The sequence below is a fragment of the Netta rufina genome (genome assembly GCF_964035555.1).
Source record: "Netta rufina genome assembly, chromosome: 5".
NCBI classification, from domain to species: Eukaryota; Metazoa; Chordata; class Aves; order Anseriformes; family Anatidae; genus Netta; species Netta rufina.
This window is the reverse complement of record NC_140128.1, coordinates 2,428,801-2,443,911: the sequence shown is the minus strand read 5'-3', so window position 1 is coordinate 2,443,911 and position 15,111 is coordinate 2,428,801. Positions and strand designations below refer to the sequence as shown.

The 15,111-nt window shown below is 38.8% G+C and overlaps 1 protein-coding gene across 2 annotated transcripts in view; it reads right to left on the bottom strand.

Annotated features, from left to right (window-relative positions):
• The window catches only part of SBF2 (SET binding factor 2), a 251,265-nt gene that overhangs the window by 71,769 nt on the left and 164,385 nt on the right, over positions 1 to 15,111 (bottom strand). The window lies entirely within an intron of this gene.

The following is a 15,111-nucleotide window of genomic DNA, read 5'->3' as shown; positions in this document are numbered from 1 at the left end:
TAACTATCCTTCCTAGATATCTTTTAATCATTTGAAATAATGTAAGACTAATATATATATGCATGTGTATACATGTGCACATTTTCCCTTGATTTTGGCTAGATAGGTTTTGCTATGATTGTTCAAATTTAAAGAATTTATTAACCTTTATTAGCCTCTTTAAAATTCCTATATCTGAATCACAAGTTCACCAACACAGTTTACATATAAAAGGAAACAAAAAAAGGTAGCTTGCTTCCATTTAGGTCCACAGCATATTTGACTAGAAAATGGAAGTGATGTGCTGACCAAAAAATTTACTTTCAAATAATTTATACAAAGAAATTGACTTTTATTTAATATGAAATCATCACCTCTACTACAGCTTGACACAAGATTTACTTTAAAAGAGGACAAAAACCATCTCTTGTCAGCCTTGGAATGCCTCATTCAACTGTCAAGTGTGTCATACATGTCTCTCTAGGCTGAAAAGGGTATGCCAAAGTAAATCAACCAGTAATTGTGCTGATGAAAACAGTAATTTTATCATGGAAGTCTTTTAATTGGAAATAATTGGACTGTAACTTAATATTTAAAAACAAAGCTCCTTGAATTTTGAAGACTTTCAAAAAACAGAACAAAAAATATTCATCAAGAGTTTGAAAAATATATATTTTTTATTTCTTCATTATTTTTTTCATTTGCTCTTTTTTCTAATTTTGGAAAATACAACAGCGCACATAGCTCTAACATGACAACTCTATCAGCATTGTGCCCCTGCATGACGAATGGCTAACCATTTCCATTTGAATAACTCAATTCAATATTATTAATGTTCATGCCTACAATGGGTACCCCATTTATTATGTATTAACAATACATAACATTCAACCAAATTCCAAAATTGAAACATCTCAAGTGTTCCTCTGGCAGACTTTTCATTTATGCCTTCTTCTCATTGTATTTCCTCCTCGGAGTTCTCTAGAACACAACTAAGAAAAATTTGGCACCAGCCAACTGTGATAGCAAAAATGTAAAATCCATATTATTGGCACAATTATGTTAACAATGATCATAGAGGTGGTAGTTGTAGTACCTGCGGTGCTCCTTCTCAAATGGCTGCTGACTGATTATGCAATGCAGGTTTAAAAACATAGACTAAAAAGCTTGTTACAAGACTATTTTTCTTCCCATATTTTAAAAGTCCATTTCATCACTTCCAATAATAAATACTTCAGCTTCTATTAATAGAGCCCAGCTAAACAAAATATCACTGGATATACACAGTCAAACATTGTGGCAGTTAGAAAATTACTTACATGTGTATTTTGTATGTGTATGTTGTAGGTAGACAACAGGTTTATAGATGAGAAGCTTTATCTTTGCATAGAGCTATTGAAGGCTCTAACTTGTCTAACTCTGTATGAATGCATGTATAATAACTGTCCACGGAAAACAAAAGATGTTCAGCTGCTCAGATTTTCTAACACATTCCAATCTGGTAGAGAAAAGCAGTATGAAAAGTAGACACCGAAAAACTTGATGTATGTTAATGCCTTTCAGGATTCTGACATGTGAATACACAAAATTTGTATGCAGAATCATTTTATGTCGAAGTCAAAACAGTAACACTAAAGGACATAGCCTCAACTGCTTTTCATTCTCAATATCAGCATTATTTTCTATTGTTATTTTCTATTGTTATCCATACTTCCAATCCCCATTTGGAACTTTGGATGTGTATTTGCATTTTTATATAAAGATACGAAAAATACTGCTAGTATTTTTCAAATTGTAAGAAAACTTCTCATTTAAAATCAGACTTTACAACCCTTAGGAGTACTCCACAGTTTTCAAGGAAATGCATATCTTATTTCTGTATGTGCTTATTTATAACCAGGTACCAAATGATCCATCCTGATTATTTCAAGATATCTACTTAATCCTTTAGCTCAAATTATTTATAAGAGCTTTTGGCTTTTACCCCAAATATACATAAAAATATCTTTATTAAAACTGAGCAATGTATCTTCACCAAGAGAGCATCCAATATACCAAGAGCTAACATATGTCTCAAAGATATATATCACAGCCACATAAACAACATAGTGTATTATTTTTCCATTTCTTCTTGCAAGTATGAAATTCTCCACATATTCTATGTCAGCAGTACCCCCTGGACTTGTAGTATGAATGTATTATCTACATATATTTTCTTCTCCAGAGCGTGTAAAATGATCTGTTTGGAATTAAATATAATACCACTGTTTTGAGAAGAGTAAAATTAACCAAGTATTCATCTTCCTTGTAGTAGCATGACAGAACGCCACAGTTAACAGAGCCGTTACACTGAAATCACAGCCTCTCAATTACAGGCAAACCAAAGCACTGGAAATGTCGTATTGTATTTAATGAATTTAGACTCTTGAAACAAAGAAATCCAGCTGCTTTATCCACAATAATACCTTTACCAATCATGAAAAATATCTCTTTCTACTGCTACAGAGGTATACAAATCAAATACTGTAAAATAATTATAGCTGTTTTATAATTAGAGCTGTTTCCTTATGTTGCACACAATGAAGCTGAAACACGTGGGTGGGGAGGGATCAAATACTCTCAGCAAATTAATTTCTTTGAAACAATGTCTAACGACAGTGAAATTTGGACTTCTGTCATAACATGTGCAGAGTGCTTTGAATCCACACCTAAGTTAGGTGAGAACCTTACGTATATTCTGGCAAACTGATCACATATTTCTTTGATAGGTAGTTGCTGAAGTCTATAGCAAACCGGAAGTGTTACAGTAATTTGTATACCTTTTTTATACTTACTGTTTACTAAACTGAATTAAAAAAAAAAAAAGTAATAAAATCAAAATGATTTTCCTTACATTACTTACTTTGATAATAGCCGTGATTTAATGTTATGTTCTACTCAGATTAAGTATGCAGCAAAGCTTTCGCGGTTAGATACTATCATCACATTGCAGAAATGACAGCTAGAAGTTGCAGTTGGGTTGCTTGGGTTGGATGCCTGCGTCTGGTGGCACACAGGAAGGCACCAATGGCTTCTGGAGTCTGGTAGGTGCCTCAGGCTTCCAATACTGCAAAGGAGAGGTAACTCTTCTCCTTCTTGATTCTGCAATCAAGTACTTGTTCTTGATTTCAGAACAAGTACTGACCTGAACTTTTGTTTGGAAAACACAGTACATAATCGTCAAATTGAAATGCCCTCCACAATTTGATCCTAGCAATGAACAGCCACGAAAAGACACATGAGGAGAAGATTTCTTGAGCTGCTATTCAAGGTGCAAGCTTAGATTCAACTACTGTTGATGTTCCACTGGCTACAAGAGCAAGCTGAAGTGAGTGAAACAGTAACAGTTAAGCACAAACCTACATAAATTCTTGAACGGGCCACAGTAAATAACAACTGAGATGTAGGGATTTCTGCTTTCTCTTTATCACATGATAAAAGTCTGGTAGAGACATATTAAGTATTTGGTAACATTTGGAGTTTCCTACTGAACTGCAATTGTCCTCTTAAATCCATCTTGATAGTCTTTCTCATTAAGTGCTAGCTAATACAGGTTGAGGCTGTACTACGCCACACTCTGCTGTGAACAGTAAGCTTTTCAGACATCATGTTTTTAATAATCTATAGAAATATGAGTATGCTGAAAATTTAGGACCCAACTTCACTTTACAAGCAGCAGCACTATAAATAAATGGAATTACCTACAAATCAACATGCATTTCAAATTGCATGAAATCAACATGCAATTAATGCTTTCAAACTAACAAGCTAAACATGGCAGCTTTTGGTCCTTTTTTTTTTTTTTTTTTTTCCAGTACAGTATGATGTACACACACTCTATTAAAAATACTGCTGAAGTAACCCTCAATACTGCCTTGCACCTCCTGAGAACTATTGGATGCTGTCAATTTTCATGAAGACTGAGACCATTTGTCACTCCGTGTGACTAAGGCTGTAATGAATCATGAAAAAATGCCAGAAAATTTAGAGCTCCATGTATTTTTAAAGTACTAAGAGAAGAACTGCTAACTCAGCATGTGTAAGGTAACCATAAACTATGTACATTGGCTACAAATTACAGGTATAATACTCGTTTCAAGTTCCCAGATGATTTCAGTGGTGCCAGGATTTAATTTTTATTGTTACAGCTATACTATGTGGGTAGATTTCTACTGAATCTCAGCATTTTTATTGTCAATACAGTTTATATTGTGGAAATACTTGTGACTATCAAATCTAAGGCAAAGACTATTCTTTTCATTTAAAGCAGTAAGAGAATTCAGCAGTCCAGTTTAGGAAAAGAAAAAAAAAAAAAAAAAAGGTCTGTTTTTTAAAAGGAGTAAGGATCATCATGTTGAACTCTAATTTAATACAAAACTAGAATTTAATTTCAATGAGCTGATTTTAGATAAATCATTTCTTTTCACCAGATAAACTGAATAAACTTTTTGCATCCATATATAAATATGTTAATGCCATCAAACTATAAAAATGGTAGTCTATCACAACCATAGGATCCACTCAAATTTATCAAATGAAGTAAAGATACTCTACCACCTCAGAAACACCCACAGAGATATTACAGACATCATCTACTAGAATCTCCTACTCTCCTTAATAGAAAAAGGCAAGATTTCCATTCCATTACTACAAAGTCTCATTCTGACTTGAAAGAAGCACTTAAACTACTAGACTATAGTAGTTTAAAAAGTAGTTTTTTTTATTAAAAAAGAATACCTATTCCGTGTTGATCAATGGTATGACCAATGTCCTTTATATTAAATCTCAGTAGAGTTAAAAATCTAAGTAAATAAACTACTAATTTTACAATATACTGCTTATATCTAATATAATTATATGCTGCCTTGATAAAAAGGAGACAAGAGAGACCAATTTGGAATTTCCAGTGTAACTTTTAAGAGTATTTAAACTGTAAGATTTAACTCTACAAATAAATCCATCCTCTGGAGCAATACTCTAATTGACATTTTGTTAAAATGAATGCAAATATGTCACTAGTCATTACATTACTTATTACTACCAGTTAATAATGAACTTCAAAAGAAATTGTATAATCTGTTTTTTCTGACTACATTTTGGATAAAATCTTCTTACTGAAATAACAAGCAAAATTACTTTTTCAGTGAAAATTAACGTACAATTACTTTCTTCTTGACCTTCATATGCAATTTTGCCTGGTAAATCTAATCTACCATCCCTGCTCACTGCTGCTCTCCTTTATAATGAGATCAAATATTTCTTTTCTTTTTGTCACTAAAGGTGAAATCTGACTTTATTAAGACAACCAAAATTTTGTTAAATTAGATACAATTCTTCTGGGACTTCAGAGACAGGATGGGAAGACGTACCTGGAAGACCCATATAGCTGATAACATGGGGACTGATCTACCAATAGAACTACAATATAGAAACATGAAAGATACTGCCTTATGTTACTGCTTATTGGGTATTCAATTCTCATTACTTCTAAAGCTTCTCATTTTGATAAGGATATATTATTAACTTAAAATTATTAATTTAGAAAATCAAGTCTGTCTTCATAAATGACCCTAGCACATTTTAAGTTTGTTGCCCAAGATTTTAACTTTTGTTCTACTTAAAATACTGTTGCAGTGATTCTTAGTAAATAAGAACAAAAATACAAACTCTTACTATCTCTTGTTTCCAGGCTTACCATTCACTAAAATCATGCTGTAATCTTTTGAAAAGCGACTTCTCAGATTGCTACCTAGTCACTGTCTGACAGCAGTAATTTGAGACAAAGCCCATAAGGGACAGCGCTTGCCAGCACTCCGAATTATGCCAGACCTAATACTTCTTTCATCCTCTGTCACCATTACATGACAGAGAGACTGTTGTATGTTAGTATGGGAGCCAAAGCAGATGACAAAGGAACAGCACCCAACTTGGAAGAATCCTCAGTGATTTCTTTTGGCATTGCGTTCTTTCCGCCTGACAATGAGCCTTCATAAGGACCACTTCGTTAAGGAACCTTGCATGTCCACAGTGCGATGCAAGATGTTGTAAATCTGCCATTCAGGGCAGCAGGAGAACCAATTCTGTACTTTATTTCACAAAGTGCTTCATATTTGGCTTTACCTGGCCCTGAATTCTCATAGGTTCATCTGTCCTTCAAACACAGAAGGGACAGAATTTAATTAACGCAATTTAGATGCAATTACACATGCAGATAACTTTTATCCATTTTTTAATGTCTCCTTTTGCTTTACTCTGCATGTTAAGAAGTTAACAATGCAGCACGTTTTCTCCATGCAGCTTCATTTTACTTCTGATCATGACAAACCAATACAAGCAACATTTTACTCAAAGAGCTCTTGAGCTCCTCTCTCCCCACCCCCTTTTTCTTTCTCAATAAATACATTTCCGTCTAGGATTTAGATTACTCATTTCCTCCTTCCCATAACAAATTAGGTTTAGGAAATCAAGAACCCCAATTTTTATGTGCATAAATTACACATTCTTTGCTGGATTTTTACTGTACCCCAAAGGAGTAAAAAAGTGTAACTTTTTTTTTCAAGATACTGATAAACACAAGAATGCCATCCCTTGCGTCTAAGCACATCTGAGTTTCTTTAACAGAAATGCCATGCATGTTTCTGAATACTGTCATGAGGCCCATGGCAATAAAGTTCAACATACTCAGGCTGTAATCTTCTCCCAAGGAAATGGTTGGGATGCCAAGATGCCTTTTGACTTTTATTTCACAGCAGGGCTTCATTCACAGTGACTCTGTCCAAACCTTAAACTACACCAGCTGTGATACAAGGTCCTGCATAGTAATTTGTAAAAACTATTTGACAAACAACCCTCAAATCATAGAATGCATTGCAATTCATGACTGAACAGCGATCAATATCCATTAAGTACTCCGTTGGAAAGGGGTGATTGATTCATAATGTATTTCCATTGCAGCATATGTCTAACACCCCTGTAGACCAAAGCACTGATGCAGTGATTGCAAAACATAAATACAGGATACTTTGTAAAAACACTTTATAGACAGCCCAGTTAATTGAGCTAGCAAGTAACACAAAAAGGTTTAAAATATAGAAAAAGTTATTTAAACAGATGCAGTAGCGCCACATCGTTAGTGCATACTCTATACAACTTTTATAACTTCCTATGAATTAACACTTTTTTAATATCAGAGTTGTACGAGTATATAAAAGCAATTCACTGAAAAATTAGTTTTTCATTTTAGAAAAATATTGTTTGGATGGAAGTGGAATTTTATAGCTATTTTCTGAAATGCAAACAGTCAACACTCAGGTCAAACAAATGAATTACCAAAAGGCTCTGGGTCTGATTCACTTTGGAGAGATTAAACAAACAGTGGTTGATGAAATGCAACTTGGAAGTAGTACTTTTCCATCAAATACCACATGACGGTAAAACCCTGTCATCCATCCTAGCACCCTGTCCAGCTGTATCTTGAAAATCTCCAGTGGTAGGGACACTACCATGTCCCTGGGAAGGTTGTTCCACTGATTGACTGTTCTCACTGTAAAAAAAAAAATCTTTTATCAAGATAAAACCTTCCCTGGTACGTAAAAGTTTAGATATTCAAAGGAAAAGTATGCAGAAGATTATGCATACTTTGATGGCACAGTGATTTTTAATTATGCTAAAAACTCTCACTGATGCCATCTTCGAAAAGAGAACTTTAAAACCTGAAGTTTTCTTGTATGAGACTAAGTTTTTACAGGTACTTTGTCCATTATGGGTGATTTTCTGGGGAAACACAAACAAAATACTTGGACAAGACCTTCATGAAGGCAAGCAACAGGTTCGGGTGATCTACAGGAAAGGAGGACTAAGGAAAATCTCCATCCTTTACTGGATGCAGGGGGAAACCTAGTGACAGGAGATGAGGAAAAAGCTGAGGTGCTTAGTGCCTTCTTTGTCTCAGTCTTTAGCAAAGACCAGTTGTTCTCTGGATACCCAATATCCTGAGCTGGTGAAAGGGGATGGGGAGCAGATTGTGGCCCTCACAGTCCACAAGGAAATTGCTGGCGACCTGCTACGGCACTTGGATGTGTGCAAGTCGACGGGGCCGGATGAGATCCATCCAAGGGTGCTGAGAGAACTGGCAGAGGAGCTGGCCAAGCCCCTTTCCATCATTTATCAGCAGTCCTGGCTATCAGGGGAGGTCCAAGTCTACTGGTGGCTAGCAAACATGATGCCCATCTACAAGAAGGGCCAGAGGGCAGACCCGGGGAACTATAGGCCTGTCAGTTTGACCTCAGTGCCAGGGAAGCTCATGGAGCAGATCCTCCTGAGAGTCATCACGCAGCACTTGCAGGGCAAGCAGGCGATCAGGCCCAGTCAGCATGGGTTTATGAAAGGCAGATCCTGCTTGACGAACCTGATCTCCTTCTATGACAAAGTGACGCGCTGGGTGGACGAGGGAAAGGCTGTGGATGTGGTCTACCTTGACTTCAGCAAGGCTTTTGACAGCGTTTCCCACAGCATTCTCCTCAAGAAACTGGCTGCTCTTGGCTTGGACTGGCGCACGCTTTGTTGGGTTAGAAACTGGCTGGATAGCCGGGCCCAAAGAGTCGTGGTGAATGGAGCCAAGTCCAGTTGGAGGCCAGTCACTAGTGGCGTCCCCCACAGCTCAGTACTAGGCCCAGTTCTCTTTAATACCTTTATCAATGATCTGAGTGAGGGGATCGAGTGCACCCTCAGTAAGTTTGCAGGCTGGACCAAAGGGCTGAGGCCAACTGCATGCAGTTCAACAAGGCCAAGTGCCGGGTCCTGCACCTGGGGCGCAATAACCCCAAGCAGAGCTACAGGCTGGGAGAGGAATGGTTGGAGAGCTGCCAGGCAGAGAAGGACCTGGGAGTGATGGTGGATAGTCGGCTGAATATGAGCCAGCAGTGTGCTCAGGTGGCCAAGAAGGCCAACGGCATCCTGGCTTGTATCAGGAACAGTGTGACCAGCAGGGCGAGGGAGGTGATCGTCCCCCTGTACTCAGCTCTGGTGAGGCCGCACCTCGAGTACTGTGTTCAGTTTTGGGCCCCTCGCTACAAGAAGGACATGGAGGTGCTTGAGCGGGTGCAGAGAAGGGCGACGAAGCTGGTGAGGGGCCTGGAGAACAAGTCCTACGAGGAGCGGCTGAGGGAGCTGGGCTTGTTCAGCCTGGAGAAGAGGAGGCTCAGGGGCGACCTTATCGCTCTCTATAGGTACCTCAAGGGAGGCTGTAGCGAGGTGGGGGTTGGCCTGTTCTCCCACGTGCCTGGTGACAGGACGAGGGGGAATGGGCTTAAGGTGCACCAAGGGAGGTTTAGGTTAGATGTTAGGAAGAACTTCTTCACTGAAAGGGTTGTTAGACATTGGAATAGGCTGCCCAGGGAAGTGGTGGAGTCACCATCCCTGGAAGTCTTCAAAAGACATTTAGATGTAGAGCTTAGTGATATGGTTTAGTAGAGGACTGGTTAGTGTTAGGTCAGAGGTTGGACTAGGTGATCTTGAGGTCTCTTCCAACCTAGATGCTTCTGTGATTCTGTGAACTTACAGAGCAAGCCTTACAGAAAGCATTTCCAGGCACGTGAAGAGCAAGAAATTGAGAACAGAAAGCACAAGCTGACCAGGGAACCACGTGCTGTGTCAAACAAAGACTCTGCCCTAAAATTCAGGAAAAAGTACAAAATGAATTGCCTTGCTTTGTTGCTGTTTAAAAATATTAGCAGAGTCTTTAGAACATAGAAAGCTCCAAGGAATAGGTAAAATAGACAATATTGCAGATGAATTGAAGGGATGCTCAGAATGAGAGGAAATGCAAATATTATGAAGTACCTTGTCATTAGGAAATAAACATTGTAAGAAAAACAACTGGAAGAAGTTAACAGATTTACTGTAGTGATATTAAGTTTCTTAACAACATGCAAGACTAATAGGAAATAGGAGGGGGAAGAATATGTTGTACAAAGTCAAAAACATTAAAAACATTGGTCTTACCAAGAGATATACTCAAGAAACAAAAACTAACGAACAAAACTATTAGAGAGTTTAACGATCTCAACCAAGAGAAGGAAAGCATCAAGAGAGTACAGAACAAAGACGCCCAGAATAACTAAGAAAATATATGAAAACATTACGCATAATGAACAGAAAAAAATTTATCAGAGATGCACATGCATACATATAGATACACACACACACCAATTGCATCCACAGACTTCTGTCAGGTGCCCCTGGGAATCCAAGTACATGTCTGTGTGAGTTTAACGCTGCCTCTGGGAGACGCATTTTCCACAAACTGCCAAAAGTGGAGTTTCTTTTCAAGATGCGTTTGTATTTGACATCTTGTTGCCGGACAGCTTCAGCTTTTCTACACCAACTTTGATAGTACTGAGAAGCTTTGCTACAGTTTTGGCAGAGGTATAAGTTCGCCTGTGTACAGCTGGACCAAAAGACAAGAAGAATGACAATGACCAGCTGTTTCTGGAAGAAGTTTTCTTGGATCAGCCTCATTGGTGCAGCTCCATTTGTGGATTCACGAACAAGCGTCAGCTGCTGGAAGCAGATATTTCTGGGTTGATCTGCAATGGCTGCAGAATTTCAAGGATGACAAAGGGCTTTTTTTTTTTTTTTTTTTTTTTTTTTTGTAATTCTGCTTATTACAGGGTTGTGACTCTTCAGAAAGTCAGCAATGACTTTTCCATGCTAAGGCACAAATGATGCGTTGTAGTGGTTACACACTGGTGAATTTGATGGAACCTGAATCCCTTGTTGCCAATACTGCAGCCAGACCTCTCAATTCCTTAATAGACTGGAATCTAAATTGTCTATTGTGTTTCAGAAAGTAGTTGCAATTTTAACAACTTTAATACAAGTTGCTGTAGGAGTTGTTTAATCTAAAACTCAACCTTAAAGAGTATCAGAATAGGCTTATTCCTTATCATGAAAAAATCACACTACTAAAGCCATTATTGGAAACATCCCATTTCTGGGGGAGGAGGGAAGAGGTGGTAGAATGGGACAAAAAAATACTAACAAAACAACAAATTTATGGCTATATAACCGTAGTTGATAAGGTCTTTTAAAAGGCTAAATGGCTCATAGAAAAGAATACGTAAAGCAAACTGGAGAAACTGAAGGACGTATGTTGGGCAGGGTTAGGGAGCATGTTGTTAAGCAATGTCTATCTTGATTAACACATCAAATCTGTGTGAGCAAGAAAGAATGCTTTTGAAAAGCCTTGAAAGCTCAAGAGATTCAGGCATTTCAAGAGCTGCTTATTTAGTAAAGTGCTACTTCCAAGATAACATTCATCAATGACATATATACATTCTAATAGAAATATTTGAACTATGGAAAATAAAACTTAGAAAAATATAGAAGTTTCATTTAACTTATTATGAAGTACTTTAAGTGTACAGATTGTACTTTCCACTGCATGAGCAGCAGCTTCTTTCTTATGGATACAGGCTTTATGTGAAATCTTACACTTTTTGTGGTTAAATATAACAAGTATGGTAAGTGTATACGACGTGTGGGAACTGTGTTTCTTTGAAGCTGTTATTAAAACTTAGTGCCTTTAATGTTAATGAATGCTTGTTTTTCTAAGAATACAGATCAAAACAAGTGCGAAGCATTTCTTGTAACAGAGAAATAAAGACAGTAGCAGAAACTGTAAAACAATTTTGAACCGACAACTGTACAACTATCCTCCACTTCTTTCAGTCTTAAAACTTCTTATATTAGTACTTCTTTTTGGAAATTTCAAATGGCTCCAGAAAATCTGAAGATTAGAATACTTTGAAGCAACTCCTCCACTTGGTCAGAGAAGTGAAAAAGTAAGCTCCCCAAATATATTGTTTTATACATCTAGTTGAACAGACATGCTCGGATGTTCTTGAAACAAATTCCTGTTCCCTGTATAGGGTTCTGCAGTGTGAGCAGTACTAGAGAGGGAAAGAAGTCCTTGAGCTTGCTGTGTGGACCAAAGAAGCAGAAGTTCAATAGTAATGTCAGTGTAGCTCTGCCTTCCAGCAAAATTGTTTCTCTGATACAAACCATAAGAAATCTCGGTACAGTATTTTTCTGTTCTGTAGATTTCCAAATCTTTGCTACTAAAAGTGTTCAGCTAAACTAGCCACAGAAAAGGCCTTCGTCAGCTTTTGAGCTGCGAACTAATACATTTTTGTTTTTATACTAACAGATATTCTCCTAGACTACCTTATCTTCCTTTCTCAGGGGCTTACTCCAAACACCTTACTGTTTTGTTACTATCTTCTTGAGATGATAGGGAAAAATAATATAGGGAAAGGGGAGTCCTGCTATGGAAGTACAGTAAATAGCAATGCAAAGGAAAAGTTCAGGGAAGACAGTTTGGGATACAGTGAAATAATAATCAAGTACTAATCTGAATTACACTCATGCTGCTTAAAAATCCTTCCACAAATTCAGCTGGAGCTTTCAGAAGGATGAGCCAGATTGCAATGGCTGAAAAATAGGAGCGTGTAGCGAAAAGCTGCTGAAGGACTGAATTTCGTTCTTGGGTGTTTTGGAAGTTTTAAGACCACAGTTTCTGATTTAGTGTTCTAATACATCATGCTGTGCCATCTTAGTCAACCATTCAACAAAAACTTCGAAATACTCATATTTACCATTCTTCTTTTAAAGTTCTTTGAACCTTCTCCTCTCCGTGGAAGATAAAATAATAAATAAGAATGATTTGTGTTTTCTACATGACTGCACAGTAAGAGAGACGGATGCAAAAGAACAGTACGGTGCTACTGTGCAGTATATTGATGCCGATTTGAGGAGTGAGACGATTAACGTGATAATGCAGTGGTGTTCTAGCACACAGAATGCAGTGACATGCAGTCTAAGAAGCTCCTCCCAAGAGCACATTGTATACAAACAGATTTATCAGCCTGGAAAGATCCCAGACAGCACGATATGCCGCTTGCAGCAGTACTACTGCATTGACCTGAATAATGGCACATGAACTAAACAGCAAACTTGCTACATGACAAAGTAAACTTTCTATGACAAAGTGACGCGCTGGGTGGATGAGGGAAAGGCTGTGGATGTGGTCTACCTTGACTTCAGCAAGGCTTTTGACACCGTCTCCCACAGCATTCTCCTCAAGAAACTGGCTGCTCTTGGCTTGGACTGGCGCACGCTTCGTTGGGTTAGAAACTGGCTGGATAGCTGGGCCCAAAGAGTCATGGTGAATGGAGCCAAGTCCAGTTGGAGGCCAGTCACTAGTGGCGTCCCCCAGGGCTTGGTGCTGGGGCCGGTCCTCTTTAGTATCTTCATCGATGATCTGGACGAGGGCATTGAGGGTAAGTTTGCAGATGACACCAAGCTAGGCACGTGTGTTGATCTGCTTGAGGGTAGGAAAGCTCTGCAGGAGGATCTGGATAGGCTGCACCGATGGGCTGAGGTCAACTGCATGAAGTTCAACAAGGCCAAGTGCCGGGTCCTGCACCTGGGGTGCAATAACCCCAAGCAGAGCTACAGGCTGGGAGAGGAGTGGTTGGAGAGCTGCCAGACAGAGAAGGACCTGGGAGTGATGGTGGATAGTCGGCTGAATATGAGCCAGCAGTGTGCTCAGGTGGCCAAGAAGGCCAATGGCATCCTGGCTTGTATCAGGAACAGCGTGACCAGCAGGGCTAGGGAGGTGATCGTCCCCCTGCACTCGGCTCTGGTGAGGCCGCACCTCGAGTACTGTGTTCAGTTTTGGGCCCCTCGCTACAAGAAGGACATGGAGGTGCTTGAGCGGGTGCAGAGAAGGGCGACGAAGCTGGTGAGGGGCCTGGAGAACAAGTCCTACGAGGAGCGGCTGAGGGAGCTGGGCTTGTTCAGCCTGGAGAAGAGGAGGCTCAGGGGCGACCTTATCGCTCTTTTTAGGTACCTCAAGGGAGGCTGTAGCGAGGTGGGGGTTGGCCTGTTCTCCCACGTGCCTGGTGACAGGACGAGGGGGAATGGGCTTAAGTTGAGCCAGGGGAGTTTTAGGTTACATGTTAGGAAGAACTTCTTTACTGAAAGGGTTGTGAGGCATTGGAACAGGCTGCCTGGGGAAGTGGTGGAGTCACCATCCCTGGAAGTCTTCAAAAGACGTTTAGATGTAGAGCTTAGGGATATGGTTTAGTGGGGACTGTTAGCGTTAGGTTGGAGGTTGGACTCGATGACCTTGAGGTCTCTTCCAACCTAGAAATTCTGTGATTCTGTGTGATACATTTTTAGTGAGGTGAAGAAAATTGCCGAGGTTTTAGTGAGTGAATAGAAAACATTTTGATGTGCCACAGGTGTGTAGAGGACTGACAGACTCCTCCCTCTGAGCAGGCAAAGCTCCTCTGGCACCAACATTACACAAATTACATCTTGTCTGAAAATTATCTCACCACTCTGCAGTCATGGTTCAATCTGCAATTGATCTAATTTGTTATCTTCTATTTACACTAATGGATTTATAAAATAAATCCATAAATATTTACATCAGTTTGACTCCTCTCCAAAACAGTCTTCTCTTTTTCCCCCCTCTTTGGGTATCACTGAAGGCTAGACCTCCACTTACAGTATTTTCATTAAACTTCATAACTGGGAATAATTGCAAGGCAGTAATCTGCGCATTCCATGTTTTTACAATAACATAGGCAAAATAAGCATTTTTCTCTTATGATAACTAATTATCTATGTTTATGTTTATTTTTGGAATGAATTAAGTAGAAAGCTGCAAGTGCCAAAATTTTGTAAGGTAAAATGCTTTGAGAGATTCACTGTATTAAATAAGCATGTATATACATTTACATGCAGTTGTTGTCTCATAAAATATGTTAAACTTGATTAACTTTTACAAATTACAAGAATGCAAAGACTAAAAATTCTTACTTTTGTTGGTGATAATGTATCAACTATCAGGTATACATCCATAAAAATATTTTTGCAAGTTTTCCAAACAATTCACCATTGTCTTCAAAGTTCATGATTTTTTCCTGACTTTAAACATGACGCTTAAGTGTCAGCCAAGTGTCAGGCTGTGGAGTCCCCCTCCTCGGAGATCTTTAAAAGCGGCCTGGATACAGTCCTGGGCAG